The 19,152-nt window shown below is 48.7% G+C and overlaps 1 protein-coding gene across 17 annotated transcripts in view; it reads right to left on the bottom strand.

Annotated features, from left to right (window-relative positions):
* The window catches only part of PPFIA3 (PTPRF interacting protein alpha 3), a 63,148-nt gene extending 55,214 nt beyond the window's left edge, over window positions 1–7,934 (bottom strand). For 9 of the 17 annotated variants that reach the window (XM_083582474.1, XM_083582476.1, XM_083582464.1 and 6 more), the window contains exon 1: window positions 7,694–7,933. The gene's annotated coding sequence lies outside the window, so the exon portion shown is untranslated. Of the gene's footprint in view, window positions 1–7,693 lie in introns of all 17 variants that reach the window. The other 8 variants (XM_083582459.1, XM_083582473.1, XM_083582470.1 and 5 more) reach the window with 1 other exon arrangement.
* Between the last annotated feature and the right edge of the window lie 11,218 nt (window positions 7,935–19,152).

The following is a 19,152-nucleotide window of genomic DNA, read 5'->3' as shown; positions in this document are numbered from 1 at the left end:
CTGTAACCCGAGGTATGACTGTATATCTGAGTTTGTAACAATACCCTCACCCCATTCTCCCAATGCAGCTAGAGATAAGAAGAGTCCTTCTGGATTAGGCATCTAGTCTATCTTCTTGTCCTCATAGTGGTCAAGCAGATGCCCACAAGCAGGACCCGAGTGCGACAGCGGTTTCCAGCCACTGGGATTCAGAGGTGCACTGCCTCCAACAATGGAAGTAGGAGTTTGCCATCGTGGCCAGGAGTAGTCACTGCTAAACTTACCCTCCACGAAATGAAACACGGCTGCAGAACACCTTTCCAAAGCAGCGATGGAGAGCCTGCCTGTTGCCAATGGTCAGGGATGATGGGAGCTGCCATCCGGCAACACCCGAAGGACAGCAGATTCCTCACCCCCGTTGCAAACTCTGTGCTCTCACTGAACCGCGTTGCCCCCTCTACCTTTCCCTTCTTGCTTTGCACTCCAGACAGAGAACCTAACTTGGCGTGCAAAGCAGCAGCAGTAGCAGCAGCACTCTGAATAAACTGCAGCCACCTCTGCTTGCTGGGAATCAAGTCTGTGTCCTAAAATTTTACCCCGTTTTAATCAAGTCACACGCTTTCCCTGCCGTCACAGCCGCCGTCCCTCTGTTGCCTCCTCACGCCTGCCTCTTTACCTTCTGCCAGGCTGCTCCTTCTGCCTGGAACAGCCTCCATATTCCAAGCTCTTCCTCAAAACCTTGTTTTTCCCTCTCAGAATAATCATCCCTGGGCCAATGCAGATACAGTGGTGCCCCGCAAGACGAATGCCTCGCAAGACGAAAAACTCGCTAGACGAAAGAGTTTTCCGTTTTGGAGGTGCTTCGCAAAACGAATTTCCTATGGGCTTGCTTCGCAAGACGAAAATGTCTTGCGAGTTCCTGCGGGTTTTTTCCCTCCCCCCCCCTTTTTCTAAGCCGCTTATCCGCTTATCCGCTAAGCCGATAAGCCGCTAAAAGCCGCTAAAAGCGCTAATCCGTCAATGGGCTTGCTTCACAAGACGAAAAAACCGCTAGACGAAGAGACTCGCAGAACGGATTCTTTTCGTCTTGCGAGGCACCACTGTATACTCTTCCTCCGCAACCTCTCCTACCTTTTCCCTGTTCCCTTGCAAGACAACCCTGGTTCACATTTTACCTCAGCCATGGCCTTACTAAGTAGCCTGGTTAGCTGTGGACAACCAGGGCCACAGCCAGACAGGCAAACAGCTTGGTCTCCCAAGGGCTTGATGCTGACCCCAAGGCTCATCTATGATCCTTGAGAGTTTGCTGGAGAGCGGAAATTTTAAAAAAATAAACACTAAGCAGCTGTCTCAGAGGGAGCAGAGCGAACCCCTGTGTTTCCACAGCTCAGGCCTAGCTTGGGCTTCCTCCATATCTCAGGCATCCAGCTTATAGTTGGGCCCCTTGTTTAAAGGTCCATTGCATATTGTATACTAGAGGGTTGGCGATGGAAGACTATCAGGGACGCTGTTTGCTGACTCCCCTCCCCTGTTGTTACTAAGCATAGGAGCCAATTCCAAGGGGCTGAGGGGTCTTTGCCCCTCCCCGCAAAATGTCGATGGGCATTGCCATTAAAATTGTGCTTGTGCATCGCATCATGTGCTCGATTATGCAGGGCAGGGTTTACTTGTCCACCCCCCCCCCCAATATTTTATTCAAGTTGGCACCCATGTTACTAGGGTAGAGGAAAGAGTGTAGTGCATAGCTGTCAACTTTCCCCTTTTCTTGTGAGGAATCCTATTGGGAATAAGGGAAATTCCCTTAAAAGTGGGAAACAATGACTGCTATGGTTTGACAGCTACGTCAAGGTGTGGGGCTGGCTCATCATTCCTTACTCTTCTCAAATAGGTCCTCTAGGAAAAACGGATTTATATTGACATTTCACTCATTCATTCTCACAAACACCCACTGTGGCCACTCTTAACTCTTCCCTCGAGCATGGCTAATAGTCAGGGATGATGGGTGTTGTAGTCCAACAATATTTGGAGGGCCACAGGTTTCCCAAGCAGAACAATTGTTTCAGGATAGGAATCTATGCCTATAGGACTCCCAGTAGGTTCCTATGGGATCTTTTTTTGGAGCACCTCCAAGGAAGGAGATTCTGCAAGCTCCATAAACACTCTGTTCCATTGCTGAACTCCCCTTAGCAATAGTTCTTGCTAATGTTTAACCCCTGGAATTTGAAGCCACGGTCTAGACCCTATACTCCCTCCTTCTGCACAGAGGCATTCAAATTTAACACACACAAATACACAGACTCTCCACGTGTCCCTGTTTTCCAGGGACAGTCCTGGATTTACAGAAGCCAACCAGGTTTCTGATTAGGACATCCGTATTTTCATCAGAGAAATGTTGGACAATATTACAAACAAGCTAAGAATTACAACTCTACTGTGGCAGACAAGGTTTTATGCTCACCTCCCCTGGAACAAGAACACAAGAACAGATTTATTTTATTTGTTTAAGAAGATGGGAGCTGAGGGAATCAAACCTATCTAGAAGTGGTTCCAGACTTGACTGAGAGGTCCTCCCCATTAAGTCCCACGTGCAGTGGTACCAACAGGGCAGGACTCTGCGGCAAATGTTCCTAGCCCCCCACAGCAGAATGAGCAGGGGGGGCCCAAACACCGCAGAGCTGGTTTGCCACATTTTGAAGTGAAGCAGTTCATGCTAACATCTAAAGAGCCATTTCCCACCATGTCCAGGGGTTAAAATTACCTAACTGCATCAGAGGTACATGGAAGTCCCTCACTGTTTAGGGAAAGATGCTCTGCATATGTCCAAAGGGGCATTTTCCTGCCAGCCAGGCAGAAGGTGCAGGATGAGGCTTTGGCTTCAGGTATTCGATAACGACTGCTCAAACTAGTCAGAAGCCCATTGTCTATGATGGACTTAGCACTTAAAAGCATCTCTCTCTCTCTCTCTCTCTCTCTATGCCCATATTCCATCTCCAGTTGGAGAGGTTCAGTTTCCCTGGAACAACAAGATAAATAGATCCCCTTAGAAGTGCCTAGAAAAGATGTGAGCAGGGCTCGTAAGATAGAAATGCTTTCGAATGGATAAAAAGAAAAGAGCTCTCACCTATTCAAGGGCCAAACCTTGCCACTGATAAGTTCTAGGGTTGAGCAACGTGAAATCCTGGCCAAAATTAAACTGTGCATATAAAGACATGCAAGAAAATACTCAACAGAGATGTGCCATAGGTCACTCTCGTTGCCTAATATACCCTCTTTCTCCACCAAGCTAAACAAATGGAAGCAAACAGCCCATCAAATGGGGGTGGTGAAATCTGAGGATCCCCAGAATCTTACAGAATTTGAAAAAATATACACTTTCAAGGCCAAGACAGGCCCACACATGCACAGTCACTCTCATGCTTTCAGAAGACATTAAGAACTCATATTAGCAGCTGGTCAGGAGAACAGACATACAAAGTCTAGGATGCAGCACAAATATAGACAAAATGGTCAGAGGCTTGTGGATGGCATTAGATTGCTCTGTTCTTTTATGTGCAACCACAGACCGCAGACGGTAATTCTGGCCCATGGATTTACACAGCTTTTACACCTGAGAAGTGGAGAGAGATTGAGACATTTATGTATACATCTATGGATATTGAGGCTGCTATGAAAGAGACACCAAGGACTGAACATTCACATTCCCTGCCCCTCTCTCATATACTCACACTCATAGACAGCATGAGCAAAGGAGCTATATATGAACACATGCATCGGAGATACATAAAACAAGCTCAGATTCCAGACTCTGGAACAGTAGTAGACACTCTGAGCATCTCCCGCTCCTATTATTTTTTTGTTGAAAACCGGTAAATTTCTAACCTTCATGACTAGTGTCTAGTGAACACTATGAATTCAAGGGAGGGAGAAGCCACATTCCCCTCCACAATAACCACCACGTCCCTTTCAGCTTGTCATCTCCCCCACTTGCTGTCAAACATGGTAGATTATTTGAAGAAACTCTTCTCCCATGGAAGCAACATTATGAGAAGTAAAATTAGCCTAAACCAGACTTCCTCAACCTCAGCCCTCCAGATGTTTTTGGCCTACAACTCCCATGATCCCTAGCTAGCAGGACCAGTGGTCAGGGGTGATGGGAACTGTAGTCTCAAAACATCTGGAGGGCCGAGGTTGAGGAAGCCTGGCCTAAACTATGCTAATGTAACTTCACAGCAGCATAACATGAGTTTAGTTTGCTTTAAGGATTTGCATCTCTGGGGAGCGGAATATAGAATTTCACCAACACTGCACTAGTGTTTAGGCATTTGTACATTCACAGACCCTGAACACAGCTGCACACTGCTAAGATTGGGACATGGGTGATGGTGCTCACAAAGCACAACGGGTTCTGACTTCTGTGCATGTACACGGACATCTGTGCATGCAATAGCACAGGATGCACTCACAACAGGCCTTGCCAAACCCATGGGCCGTGTACAAACTTATTTGCAGGTCTATGACTAGCAAAGGTGAGCATGTGCATGTAAACCAAAACAGTGCACCACTGCACATGTGCAGCGCAAACACCACCTCTGGTGCTCCAATCCTCTTCTTATGCAGCTATATGACACATAAGATTTCATGCTCATCAGAGAATGTGCAAAGAAACAAATATAACTATGGGCACATGTTGCCACAAGTGGAACCACATCTGTACAAAAACCATTGTACAAAATCCCACACATGTGCTGTAACTTCTATGTAGCACAGCTGGGCTTAGAAAAAAGACTGCTTTTTCCCTGTCACACTTCAATCTGTTTAGAATCTCACCACATTCATCCGTGTTCATCTTGATACATTGATTACATACACCCCACACCTAGTGCAGCTATACTTCTTTCCACACCACAGCCACCTGCAACATACATATTCCAGTGTAACTGTGTGTGCACACACAAAAAAGCTTGTAGCGCCTACATACTTGCCCTAACAGATGACACTTTGGTATTTCCCCATGCTTCTGCACATACAACACTTGTTGTCACAGCTGCCTACACCAGCATGTCACCTCTGGCATTTTTGCAAGTGGTCATGCGCATGTTGCACGTGTGACTAACCCTCCTGTTTGCACGGCTGCCCTGCATGCAAACCTTTGTGCAGTATTATAACACCTTTGTACTGCAATGCATATGCAGACAAATATGCACATAAGAATGGATCTCGGTCAATGAACGTGCATTATCTCCTGCCCCCGGGAAACAGAAAGTGCAGCACTTACTGTTGCTTGTGCAAATGGGTTGTACATCACAGCTTGGAGCACGCTTGTGAAATAGGGATGGTGCATGTTGATTGTTATGAGCTTGCCTAACATGTGTCTGACCACAGCATCACACACACACACACACACACACACACACACAGGCAGTCTATGTTTTTCACCTTCTTTTACACACCTGCACCTGAGCTGTATTAAATATAGCTATGGGTGATCGCTGAATTTGGGAGAATGAAGGTGGGAATCACACAAATTATAATCTTATCATTAACCCCTCCAATAGACAGCTTTACTTCAGTTGTAATACAATAGCTGCTTGCAGATAGGAAAGGTAGGCCTGGAAACACATAATAAAGGACCCCCAATTTTTAATCAACATATTAATAACTCTCCACCTTTGGGAGATATATAATGTGATTATGCCTTATAGCCTGATACTTTGTTTATAGGCACCTCCATTTTTAACCGAACCAACATCCTGCTTCATTTTTCTTAGCCATCATGTATTTCCATCTCCCAAACACTTGCACTGGATTCTCTTCAGCTATGTTTCCACATTGGTCCTCCACTCCCTGCAACATCTACTTCGAAATCCCATCCCTGCACTGTCAAACTGGCACCTGCCATTCTGACCTCCTGCTTCTGCTAAGACCCCACTCTGCAAAATATTAGGCCCCCGTTTCGTTGTATTACGAGGTGCAGAAAAGACAACCCATGGGAATATATTGACAACACAATATATTAAGGGTTTGGGTCGGAGCCTCAGACTCTTATGCTCATAGGACTGTGTGGTGTAGGGTAATGAAGAAGAAGCAGGCAGGGTGCAAGACGCACAGGAAGAAGCTGTTTGGAAAGAGATTTGGTGGCAAGGCACGGGTTCAAAACAGCAGGAATCTAGGAGACCATAGAAGTAAGAGTTCTGGGGGGGTCATTGAGTAGCATGGGCAAAAGGGATGGAACTGTGGGTATGGGCCAATTAAGAAAAAACTAGAGGGGGTTGTGGGTTTTTTAAAAATCTGATGGAGTAGCATTGGGTGGAGTGGCATAGGTTTCTTGGTGGATATGAGGTGGAACAGGGTGCAGGTTCCCTAAGGGAAAGAGCAGAGGGGTTGCCTAGAGATAGAATGTGGGTTGCTTTAGCCAAGCAGGGGTGAGGAATGGCTGGGCAGAATGATGGAGCTGATGTCGGCTGCGCCTGTGAGCAATGTTGAAAATTGACAGTGCTCAGGGAGAACGGGTGTTTGGGGGTCTTTAGGGGGCCCAGATGGGAACAAAGTGGGGGGTGGGGTGGGAGAGAGAGAGCTCACGCTGTAAATTACCGGGTGTGCAAAATGGAAAACTTGGTGGGGAAAGGGGGGGGGTCTAGTGGAGGTGGGTAGATTTGCTTGGGTTTTCCTTTAAGTGGGGGCATCCAAGGCTCAAAGGGTAACCAGGGACAGCAGAGCAGAGCTACAAACAAGGCTGGTCAGAGGATCTGGGAAGAAATGAGTGGAGGGGGAAGACCTCTGTGCTTGGGGAATGGGCAGAAGGAAGACGATTCTGGAGGAGAGAGGCCGCTGGAGAAACAGAGAGAGGGCCTTTGGTGAGCTGCTGCTTCCATGAAGCAGACGACTGGGGAGGGGGTAGATGCTAGAGGCGCCTCCCCAGCTTTGGCGGTGGGGCACCCTGTAGATCCCCAGCGCTGGCCATCACGACAGGTCGACCTACCTATCTGGAGAGGCTCCAGGGCCCGGGTGGGTGGAGAGACGGAGGGGACGGGAAGGTGGGTCTCTGGGGCTGGGTGGAGATGGCTTGGAAGGTTCCAGGAGAAGGGGAGCCCGGAGCGAGGCTGCAGGGCTTTCAGAGAGGAGCCGGAGAGGGAGGAGGAGGCGGCGGCGGCAGGCAGATGGACTGTGCGCGGCTGGGCAGAGACGAAGAGGCAGGGCGCGATCTCGTGGGAAAGGGGCTCGGAGAAGGCGCCAGGGCGCACCGGCGGGGAGGCTGGGTTGGGCGGAGGAGTTGAGTTGCAGGGAGCGTGCCGGAGAATCGGGATGGGCGAGGGCGCGGGGTGGGGTGGGGGGCGGCGGGTAGGAGAGGCTGTGGGTGCCGGGGTGGTGGTGGCCGGATCCGTGCGGAGCGCACGGAGAAAGGTGCGGGTGGTTGGAGAGAGTAGGCAGCGGCGGGTGGCAGCGCAGGGGGTGCGATGGGGAGCGGGGAGCCCTGGGATGCGGGAGTCAGAGGCGCATTGGGGAAAGGCCGGCGGGGAGGGAGGGATGCAGAGACGGGAAGAAGAAGCTGCCGGACGATTTTGGGGCAGCTTTGGAGACGATGGAGCAAAGGCTCCGGACGGTCCCCTGGTGGAGAGGTGGCGCCCCGCTGGAGAGGGACGCGGAGATCGGGTGCAGCGGGGCGCAGCGCGGGGCTTCCCGGGAGGAGATGGGGGTTCCTGAGCTCGGCGCTTACCTGCCTTTGCAGCAGGCGGGGGAGGCTGCGGTGCTGCTCCTGGTGGTGCTGATGCAGGAGGGATGCAGGAGGGAGCCTGGATGCTGATGCTGGGCCCCCTCCTCCGGCCTTCAGGGGCGATTGCCATCCCTCAGGGGGACCCCACTCCCCAGCCCCGGCATCCCTCCCTCCCGGCCGGCCGGTCGGCCACCGCCTGGCGCCCCCCTCCAGCCCGCCCAGGCAGATCCAGAGAGCGAAAAGAGAAGCAAATCCCGCCCCTTCGCCCAGCGCAGAGCTTGGGCGCGCCTGCCCCTTTAAGAGATCGCTGATTGACAAGCGTTCCGACCAACGAGCCTACGGCACGGTCCGGGACAGCCCTTTAGGCACCGCCCACGCGTGGGGAAGGGAGGGGAAGCCGAGCTCCGAGTGGCAAGGTGGCAGAGCCAATGGGGTGGGCGAGCTGGTGGGCGGGGGGGCTGCGAGAAGCCAATTGGGGAAGCCTATGGGCGGGGCTCAGTTTTAGGATGATGTCATCCGGTGGTTCTTTAGGAAAAAGGAGGGGGGAAGGAACAGGAGGAGGAGAAAATCAGATGCATCGCAGGTTAAAAAAAAAAAAAAAGCAAAGCGGGGGGGAGTAACAAAAATGCACGAAATCCGTGCAATGACCCAAGGAACCGTCCCAGCCCGTGTTAAATAACGCAACAGTCCGGTGAGAAGAATGAGACGTTGCATCACGGGCGGAAAATGCACCAGATGCGTGCATAGAGAGAAAAATCGAGACAGTGAAATGCACCGATTCATGCAGCTCAGAGAGGATATTTATGCATGTACCACCTGGAGATACACCTACAGCTGAGAAAATGCAGCAACCCGGCGGAAACCACCAAGAGGAAACACTCCAGCCCCATCGCCCCCGAGATGCACAAACTCTCTGCGAAAGGAGCCGGTGGGCTACGGAGGAGTGAAAATGCACCGGCCCATGCGACATAAAGAGAAATAAATCACGGCGCCCCGTTATGAGGAGATGCACCAGTTCATTTCACCCAGGGGGGAAACAGCAAACCGTGAACCTCGAGAGAACCTGGAAGGGGAGGAAAGGGGTGACACGCCAAACCACGTGCTGCTGAGAAATGCACCACTTCATGCAAGTCGGTGTAAAAAAAATAATGCATCAGTCCAAAAAATGCGTGCCAATCGGCATAGCCTAGAGAAATCCATCCACCACCCTAAGGAAATGGCCATGCAACAACCTAGGAAAACTCATTTGTGCAAAAGAGAAACGTGAAACAATGCCCAGCAAGGTAAGGAAGCGGTTTGGTTGCTGAGCTCTCTGGATGAGATGCGCTTGCTTAAGAGAACCCAGGAAAGACATGGAAATATATCAAGACATGGAGCAGTAGGGGAAGGTGCAAAAAATCAATGCATGAAGCCAAATCGGAACAGCAAATCATTGCAAGGCAGAAGACAGTCCAGGGAGGGAGCAGCAACCGTGCATCATTAAGGGCCTTTCCAGATGGCAGGGGAGGGAAGTAACACATTTTATTCTTGGTCCTCTGTCAATGCTAGCTCTGAATAAACTCTGGGATATGCTGTTTTGTCCTCACTGGTAACCTTTCTGATGTTTTCTTTATTTTTTTATTTTTTTTGCATTTCCTTGGCTGGAGAGGGAAGGAGGATGCAGAACCTTCAAAGAACACAATCTTTTAAAAAAAGTTTAAAGAGAAAAAGGAATAGAAAAAGATTCATGAATGGCAAGACTGCAGGAGGATGGTATATGTCCTGGGGTTTGTCAGTTACCGGTACATTGGTGGTGCAACTGGGAAGCACCCAGTCTGTTAAAAAAGAAGAAAAAAGGAAAGCTTGGTATTAAATGATTTACAAAACTACAGTGATGCACAGGCACTAGCCAATAGGTCCTTGTGCAACCACAGTCCTTGTCTATAGTTGGGAAGGGAGTTGTGGATCATCTTTGCCCAGTGACATAATATTTTGCTTTTAGTACTGGCAAAATGCTGTTGCCCTGAAGGGAGTGAGTTGCAACTCAGCAGTTGAAAAGTATTTTCTGGAAAGGCTCAAAGAAATGCGCCGAGTCTGTGACGAAGATGTGTCAAATGCATGCAGACGGTAGGTAATATTCTGATCATAACAGAGAGCAGTGGTGAATTTCCGTCGGCACGGACTGCCTGTTAACCGCAAGGAGATAAAACTTGGGAAGTCCATCGCAGTAAGGGTGCAAGAAACAGATTGCATGAAAATGTCCCTATTTGGTAATTCAGAGACTGTGGCCCTGTGAAAAGAGGCAAAGGCCGTGGGAGCCTGTGTAGCCTTACAGAGATGTGGAAGAAGAACCAAGGAACTACACACAACTGTATTAGCTGCTCATCTTCAGCAAAGCTGTAGCACCCATTCCTGTGGTCAGTGAAGAATGAATTGCTAGGAAGGAAACACAGCCCAGTTTTCTGATTCAACGGTGACATGTTAGCCAGTTCTTGCGCACAGGAGAGAGTGGGGAACCTGAGGAATTCTACTACACTCTGCAGTCCATCGCAACGTACACGCTCTATCATAATTAGGCATCCCAGAGAGAAGCGTACCAGTATGTAGACACGCAATCTGTAGGAGGATCTGACCAGGGGTTCCAACTGGTGCAACATCATTTCCAGTAGCACTTACAGAGCATAAAGATCATGGGCTGTTCCCTCTCCCAGGGGCTTCGTTATTACATAGTATACCTCCTGTGTAAATGGGAGTTCATTAAGCCATTGTAGAGTTCGAAGGGACCCTGAGGATCATCTAGTCCCAAGTCCCGTCAATGCAGGAATATGCAGCTGTCCCATACAGGGATCGAACCTGCAGCCTTGGCGTTATCAGCACCACGCTCTAACCAGCTGAGCTATCATAGGTTACAGCCAATAGGTGTTCCTAGAAACATTTTGTGTTTGTCTTAACCAGGGATGAGGAACCTGTGGCCCTACAGCCTCCCAAGCCTCAGCTAGCATGGGCAATGGTCAAGGATGATGGGAGGTGTGGTCCAGCCTCATTGGGCCGGCCATAGACTCCACATCACTCGTCTAAACCATGAGAAAAACGACTATGCTACAGGGACGATCACTGCTGTTTTAGTAACAGGGAATCTATGGCTCTCTGAACTACAGCTTCCTTCATCCTTGATTATTGCCCATGCTTGCTGGGGCCGATGGGAGGTGGAGTGTTTTTTCATATGCAGGTACAGTGGTACCTCGGGTTAAGTACTTAATTCGTTCCAGAGGTCCGTTCTTAACCTGAAACTGTTCTTAACCTGAAGCACCACTTTAGCTAGTGGGGCCTCCTGCTGCCGCTATGCCGCTGGAGCATGATTTCTGTTCTCATCCTGAATCAAAGTTCTTAACCTAAAGCACTATTTCTGGGTTAGCAGAGTCTGTAACCTGAAGCGTATGTAACCTGAGGTACCACTGTAATGTGTCTCAGAAATTTGAAAACGCCTCTTGCTTGCCGGAATGGAAACTACAGAGGATGCGTTAAGCGCTTGCAGAAACTAGGTACATTGGTACCTCGGGTTAAGAACTTAATTCGTTCTGGAGATCCGTTCTTAACCTGAAACTGTTCTTAACCTGAAGTACTACTTTAACTAATGGGGCCTCCCGCTGCCGCCGCGCGATTTCTGTTCTCATCCTGAAGCAAAGTTCTTAACCCGAGGTACTATTTCTGGGTTAGCGGAGTCTGTAACCTGAAGCGTCTATAACCTGAAGCATCCATAACCCGAGGTACCACTGTAAAAATGTTGGAATTTGGGTGTTTTTAGATATTTTTGTCATTTGTGTGTTTGCTACCACTGGCACATGGCTGTCCAGAATTGGGGGGGGGGGTCTCCGCTCCAGGGCTATAGCTTAGTGGAAGAGAACTTGCTTTGCATCCATCTTCAATTCAAAGGATCAGGCAGCAGGTGAAGGGAGAGTCACTGCTAGACTGCCTTGAGCTAGGTGGAGAACCAGTCTGTCCAAGACAGATTTCTATCATCCCTGCTGGTAATATTGCATTCCCTACAGAAATCTTCGCATCTCCACGCTTCCCCCAAATCTGAAAATGCACCCCTTTTGCTAGGTATACTCAAATTAAATCCCTGCACCAAACCTTCCTGTAAACCCTTCCTGGTTGGCTTTTTATCTCTGTCTGGTTCTTTTAAAAATATCCCACACCCTATCGCCATAGCAGCAATCGGTTAATTTTAGACAACGCTCACTAAAAATTCCTTGATGTGGAGATCGCTTCCTTCTGGATCATTGGTCCGTGTGACATTGGGGACCTGTTGGTCTGTGGTCCGAAGGGTTGGTGGCTACAGCAGAAGGGCTCAAACTGAGCCGGGATAACGCCCTGAAACATCTTCTTGCTGCTTCAGGAGGCAGGAATCATGATACACAATTGTGATGGGGATATTTATTTGTGCTTCCTGCTTCAGGTCTGAAATGAGAGCCATATTGTTCATTGGAAGGAGGAATACATCAGGGATAGCGTTCTGACTCACTGTACAAAGGTAACGTTTACGTTCATTGCTCCGCCCACTTTGGCTTCTGGCTCCGCCCAACATTGGCACGTGGCCCCCAGAAGGTTGCACAAAAGGAAATGTGGCCCTGAGGCTGGAAAAGGTTTCCCGTCGCTGACATGAGATAGCTGCATTTGGACAATGGTAAAAAAGAAATAAGAACAACAATAATAACTAACACCATTTTTTAAGCCTTTGTATCTTCATGGGGCTATAGAATACAGTGGTACCTCGGGTTACAGACGCTTCAGGTTACAGACTCCCGCTAACCCAGAAATAGTACCTCGGTTAAGAACTTTGCTTCAGGATGAGAACAGAAATTGTGCTCCAGCGGCTCAGTGGGAGCAGGAGGCCCCATTAGCTAAAGTGGTGCTTCAGGTTAAGAACAGTTTCAAGTTAAGAACGGACCTCCGGAACGAATTAAGTACTTAACCCGAGGTACCACTGTAGACTCTACCCATCAGCCTCACTTTTAGGAAAATAACATGTACTGTAGCCTAGTCACTTTCCCAGCTAGCATAGAAAAATCATTTCATACACTGGCTTTCCCGTGTTAGGCATCAGAAAACAGTGGTAATCCTCAGAAGTCTGTGGCGCAGCAATGAAACTGCTATCACATTTGCAAAGCTAAGCAGGGCCCAGTATGGTTTCAAATTGGATGGGGGACCTCAGGTGGATATTTGTGGGACGGGTTTGAGATTCCTGGACTAGATGACACTTGGGATCACTTCCAACTCTACAATTCTGTGATTCCATGTTAACTTGGCCAACTCTCGGAAGCCTGTATTACAGGAGTGGGTAAACTTTGGCCCATCCGCATGTTGCTGAACCACAACTCCCATCACCCCTGGCCATTGGCCATGCTTGCCGAGGCTGATGGGAGTTGTAGTTCAGCAGCATCTGGAAGGCCAAAGGCTCCCCACACCTGTTAGAATAGACTGCTCCTTGCACCTGGGCTTAGATTTCACCAGTGTTTACCAACCTGGTACCCTCCGGATGTTTTTGGACCTCAGGCCCCAGCCTGCGCATGATGAGAATTATAGGCCAAAACACCTAGAGGGCACCAGGTTGATGAGCAGAGTTTCTGACTTAGACGGAACTGCAGGTTCATTGGAATTGTGCCATGGAACCTCTTCCCCCATAGCACTGAGCCTAGCCAAGGGTTTGGTGCTTTTGTTGCCATGGCACTTGGCTGACTTGATGTGCCTGCTCCATAGCACCCACTGGCAGCTCCAAAGCTCTTTCTGGGAACGGACAACAGGAATCCTTGTATTCCTAGACTGATCAGAGCAGTCAGCATCCGACTTCCTTTCTTTTATAATAATCATTTCTGGGCCCTGCTGCACTATACAGTGGTACCTCGGGTTAAGTACTTAATTCATTCTGGAGGTCCGTTCTTAACCTGAAACTGTTCTTAACCTAAAGCACCACTTTAGCTAATGGGGCCTCCAGCTACTGCTGCGCCGCTGGAGCCCGATTTCTGTTCTCATCCTGAAGCAAAGTTCTTAACCTGAAGCACTATTTCTGGGTTAGTGGAGTGTGTAACCTGAAGCGTATGTAACCTGAAGCGCATGTAACCCAAAGTATCACTGTACATCTAAAGCAGGTATCATGCCACTTTAAACAGTCATGGCTCCCCCTAAAGAATCCTGGGAACTGTAGGTTGCTAAGGGTGCTGAGAGCTCTTAGGAGACCCCTGCTCCCTTCATAAAACTAAAATTCCCACTGTGGTTTAACAATCATCTTCCCACAGAAGTGTAGCTCTGTGAGGAGAATAGGGAGTCTTCTGCCTCCTTTTGTGCCACTGCATACTGCTGCATGCTTTGGGTGGGATGGGCACACCATGCACATGGCTTCTCCCAAGGAATCCTGGGAAATGCAGGCCTACAATTCCCAGCATCCTTAGCAAACCACAATTCCCAAGATTCAACCTGGCCTTTGATTGATTTGACACCCGATGCCCTTTTAAATGTGTTGCGAGAGGGGAAGATTTTTGGCTTGTTTTTGGTCTCATTTTTATTATGTGTTTTGTTTTTATATTGTAATTTTATGTTGTGATCCGCCTTGAAATCTACAGCTGTAGGATGGTGTACAAATGTAATTCATATCAATGAAAAAATATGTTATTTGCACTGGCATACTTTATAGTGTTTGTTTTCATCAGACCACCGGGTGAAAATTAAAAACTCAGGAATGTTGAAGCGCGCCAGAACTGCAATAGAATTATAGGCAGGCAGGCAGGCAGGAGCTGGGAAAACCGACACAGAGATGTGAGCAGAGACTGCAACATGAAGTGACATATAAATGAATAGAGGTTAAACCAAGATGATGGCGAGTCAACTTAAATGCACACACGCACACGCTTCCCCTACCATCAAAATGCCCAAGGCTGGAGTTAGCCCTCAACTGTCTTGCAGAGTGAGATGCTGGATACCAAGAGAAGCTCACTGTGAGTGTGCCTTGGTCCCAAAAAGGGCTGTCTAAAGGGTGCAACCAGGGGAGGACGCGTTCAATCCATCAGCTGATTGGGGGCGATTACTGCAATCCCCGTCCAACTTTGACAGGTGTCAATCACCTGGCATCCTTAAGACACCAAGTGGTTGACATTAGGGGCGGTCTCGCCCTACTGTCAAAGTTGGCCTTCACAGGGTGTGGTACTGAGGGGAACTGGCCTCCCCCCGGCCGGATCCAGTTCCCCACGGCTGTGTTCAAAGGGTGCAGTGAGGCCCTGAGAAAGAGGGACATGCTGCAAGCGTTAGTAAGAGGTGGACATTTTACCCAGTCCCAACCCACCTGCACCCCTTGCAGGATTAGACCTAAATTTGAAACCTGAGAACGTTTCAAAATCTTACGTTTTGAAGTTAGGCATTTTGATTCCAAAATTCAAACGTGAGAGATAAAGGCGTCTACTGGATAGTGTTGGGACGCGGGTGGCACTGTGGGTTAAACCAGAGCCTAGGACTTGTCACTTGCGGAATGCTGATTGGCTGATTTTATTTGTGGTTGCACACGTGTTGTTGATTTTATATAGACATAATACATAAAATTGGGAGGTGGGTTAAACCACAGAGCCTAGGACTTGCCGATCAGAAGGTCGGCAGTTCGAATCCCCGCAACGGGGTGAGCTCCCATTGCTCGGTCCCTGCTCCTGCCAACCTAGCAGTTCGAAAGCACATCAAAGTGCAAGTAGATAAATAGGTACCGCTCCGGTGGGAAGGTAAACGGCATTTCTGTGCACTGCTCTGGTTCGCCAGAAGCGGCTTAGTCATGCTGGCCACATGACCCGGAAGCTGTACTCCCTCGGCCAGTAAAGCAAGATGAGCGCCGCAACCCCAGAGTCAGCCACGACTGGACCTAGTAGTCAGGGGTACCTTTACCTTTACCGGATAGTTTTAAGACCAATAAAAGATGATGGATGTGACTAAGGTTTACCAGCTTCAGCAGGTCTACTCTGAGTAGGGCTTAGCTTGAGTACCACCCCTTGTTGACTGACTTCCAGGCAGCTTTGTTAAATATCGGGCCTCCAGATCTAATGCTATTTCTACGCTTTTGTGGCCGTCGAAACCTCTTGGGCTTAACGTTGGAATGCTGCATTCAAACGGCAGAAGAAACATTTTATTTTTTGCAGTTTGCCTGAGAACTACCTCCCCCTCTTCCCGATTCATTTCAGTGCTGCTCCTGAACGGCTACTTTTCCAAAGAACCCAGAAATCCCGAGTTCCTGCTCTTCCTGCTAGGTTCTCTCTTGCCCTGCGAGAGAAAGAGGCATTGCTGGCTTGCAGAGTCCTATCTCCCCACCCTTTCTGGTAGATGAGTCTCCGGAGGGCAACCCAACCTGTAAAACCAACTCTGGAAGCATAGTGGGGTGACTCACATACCCATTGGGCAGGGAGCAGCATTTTTCTTGTTTTTCTGGAACAAGACCGAGACCTCAATTTGTAGCAGTAGGTGGCAAACACACAGCAATACAGAGCCATTACTTCCCCCGCTCCCTCCTTTGGCCTACGAAGGGAATTGGGCCTAGCGCATGAGACTGAGGGGTGTGGTGCTGGGCACATGTGTGTGTTTTTTGCCTGTGGCTCCCCTCACCTGCCTCTCCTGAAATGGCACCTGTTCCATTAAGCAAGCACAGACCTGTCCTTTTTTTTTATTGACATGACCTTGTATCAGGAGCAGGGAGTGATGGCGGCGGGGGAACACGCCGGAGGAACGGCTGGGAGCCTGCCATTAAAAACCTATTTGGGACCTGAAATGCGTTGCGCCCAAAGGCCTGCTTGGAGGTGATAGGGAGCGGCGAGCAAAATGGAGGCAGAAGAGGGCAGTTTGGAGCCAGGATATACCTGAGTCTCCTGAGGGCCATGAGGAACTGGAGATCCTGTTGGGACTCCCAACTCCCGTCAGCAAGAATGTGGTCAGGGCAGAATTAGACCGAACCTTGCATTGTATAAATATAAGTTTGTAGGGAACTTCACAGAAACTATATAAGAAATAGGTAATTGTGTGGTATAAGATAATCAACAGATAAAGTACAGCGAGACTAATTGGAAGTCATTTTTAATTTCTTGTTTTACAAGTTTTACAATCGTTCACATCATTGGGAGTACAAATGATGCTAGTTATAAGAATTGTGTTGTTTCATATACAGTGGTACCTCAGGTTAAGTACTTAATTTGTTCTGGAGGTCCGTTCTTAACCTGAAACTGTTCTTAACCTGAGGTACCACTTTAGCTAATGGGGCCTCCCGCTGCCACCGCGCAATTTCTTTTCTCATCCTGAGGTAAAGTTCTTAACCTGAGGTATTATTTCTGGGTTAGCGGAGTCTGTAACCTGAAGCATATGTAACCTGAAGCGTCTGTAACCCGAGGTACCACTGTATTGCTATTGTCTGTTTGTCAATTTATAGTTTGTTTGTTTATTTGATTGTATGTTTGTTGGTTGGTTTGTCTGTTTCCTGGCATAAATGTATCTATTTTAAAACAATAAAGATATATTTTTAAAAAAAGAAAAGAATGTGGTCAGGGACGATGGGAGTTGTGGTCCTGAAATATCCAGGTGCAAGGTCCTTCTTGCGATTCCAGCGGCCGCTAACTCTGCGTTAGAGAGAGAGAGAAATAACTTTCCTTCCTAATGTGTCATGCCTTCACTTTCAGGCTGCAAACCCTGAGAATCGCATCTAACATCCACAGGAAGCTGCTGAGGCCATCGCAACCTGCCAGGGGCCACCTCCAACACCTGTCCTGGACTCCCATTTTTTTAAAAAATTCCCATGGTGCTTAGCGTTAGGCAGCTGCCATTTAATTTCCCCACAAGGCCCTTGACACAGCCTCACGCTGTGGAAAATTTCCATGGAGGAGTGCTGCTAGGCAAGGAGGGTATAGGAAGGGACACATGCACCCCACTGAGGGTATTACCCTCAAAGGGCTGAGTCTGGCCCTGCTGGAAACCTCTGTTATTCGTAATTTATAAAAACAGAACCTAGAAATTTTAGGGAAACAAACAAATATGATAAATATAAGAGGGCACGAAAAGAAACACACCACCGTTCTTTTTTAATGTGAACACAAAACATCAAATAGCCAGATATATCCGCTGATGATCACATATATTAGAAGGGATGAGGAACCAGTGGCCAGGCATTGTTGGACCAATTCTCATTGTCCCCGACTACTGATGGGGGCTGATGAGAGTCGGGAGTCCAAAGAACATCTGGAGGTTCACTGGTTTGCCACCCCTGTGTTAGAATAAAGATATATTGGCATAACGGGACGCAGGTGGCGCTGTGGGTTAAACCACAGAGCCTAGGACTTGCTGATCAGAAGGTTGCGGTTCGAATACCCCCGCGACGGAGTGAGCTCCCGTTGCTCGGTCCCTGCTCCTGCCAACCTAGCAGTTCGAAAGCACATCAAAGTGCAAGTAGATAAAAAGGTACCGCTCCGGTGGGAAGGTAAATGGCATTTCCGTGCTCTGCTCTGGTTCGCCAGAAGCGGTTTAGTTATGCTGGCTACATGACCCGGAAGCTGTACGCCGGCTCCCTCGGCCAATAAAGCGAGATGAGTGCCACAACCCCAGAGTCAGCCACGACTGGACCTAATGGTCATGGGTCCCTTTAGCTTTATATTGGCGTAACCACTTCCACATTTAGAAATACATGTGTCCTGAAGGATATCGGAACAAGGGAACCTTTAATGAAGAACTGGTATTTGCCAGAGGAACCTGAAAGCCAGGATTTCCTGAGTAGTGGGGACCCTCTTGGTTCACTGACAGAAACCTTCCCACCATTGCACCTTGGGGGGGGCAGTTTTGGGTAGGAATAAGTTGGCCTTGGCTCAACCACACCCCAGTTTTAGGTCACATATGATTATTCCTCAGGAGTCCCTATATTTCAGGTCATTCATTTCAAAGGGTCTATAACTTATCCAGAGTGGATTCCCTACGATGGTTAGATGGTGCCTTGTACGCCTCCTTCCAGCAACTCCTGAACCAAGCCAGTGCCAAATGTATTGCTCTGCTTTCCTTTGGACTGTGGCAGTGAGGCAGAGAGTGGATCTTGTCGTCAGGGCACCCCAGGATCCCTATAAACATTGCTCACTAGTGCTCCAGAGAGTTCAGCAAAAATGCAGCAAAAATGCCGGAGGCAGCTATTACAACTTACCAGTCTCTGCAGCAGCCACAGCAGGCGCTGTGATTCTCCAGCAGTTAGATTTCACCCCCAGAGGCGCACTCCATTGTCTTTTGAGGCCGACGGAAGCCAACAATAACTTAGTTGGATACAACCCTGAGTAACTTACTACAGTGGTACCTCGGGTTAAGTACTTAATTTGTTCCGGAGGTCCGTACTTAACCTGAAACTGTTCTTAACCTGAAGCACCACTTTAGCTGATGGGGCCTCCCGCTGCTGCCGCGCTGCTGGAGCACGACTTCTATTCTCAACCTGAAGCAAA

The sequence above is a fragment of the Podarcis filfolensis genome, assembly GCF_964270895.1.
Source record: "Podarcis filfolensis genome assembly, chromosome: 13".
NCBI classification, from domain to species: domain Eukaryota; kingdom Metazoa; phylum Chordata; class Lepidosauria; order Squamata; family Lacertidae; genus Podarcis; species Podarcis filfolensis.
This window is presented reverse-complemented; position numbering and strand designations above follow the sequence as displayed.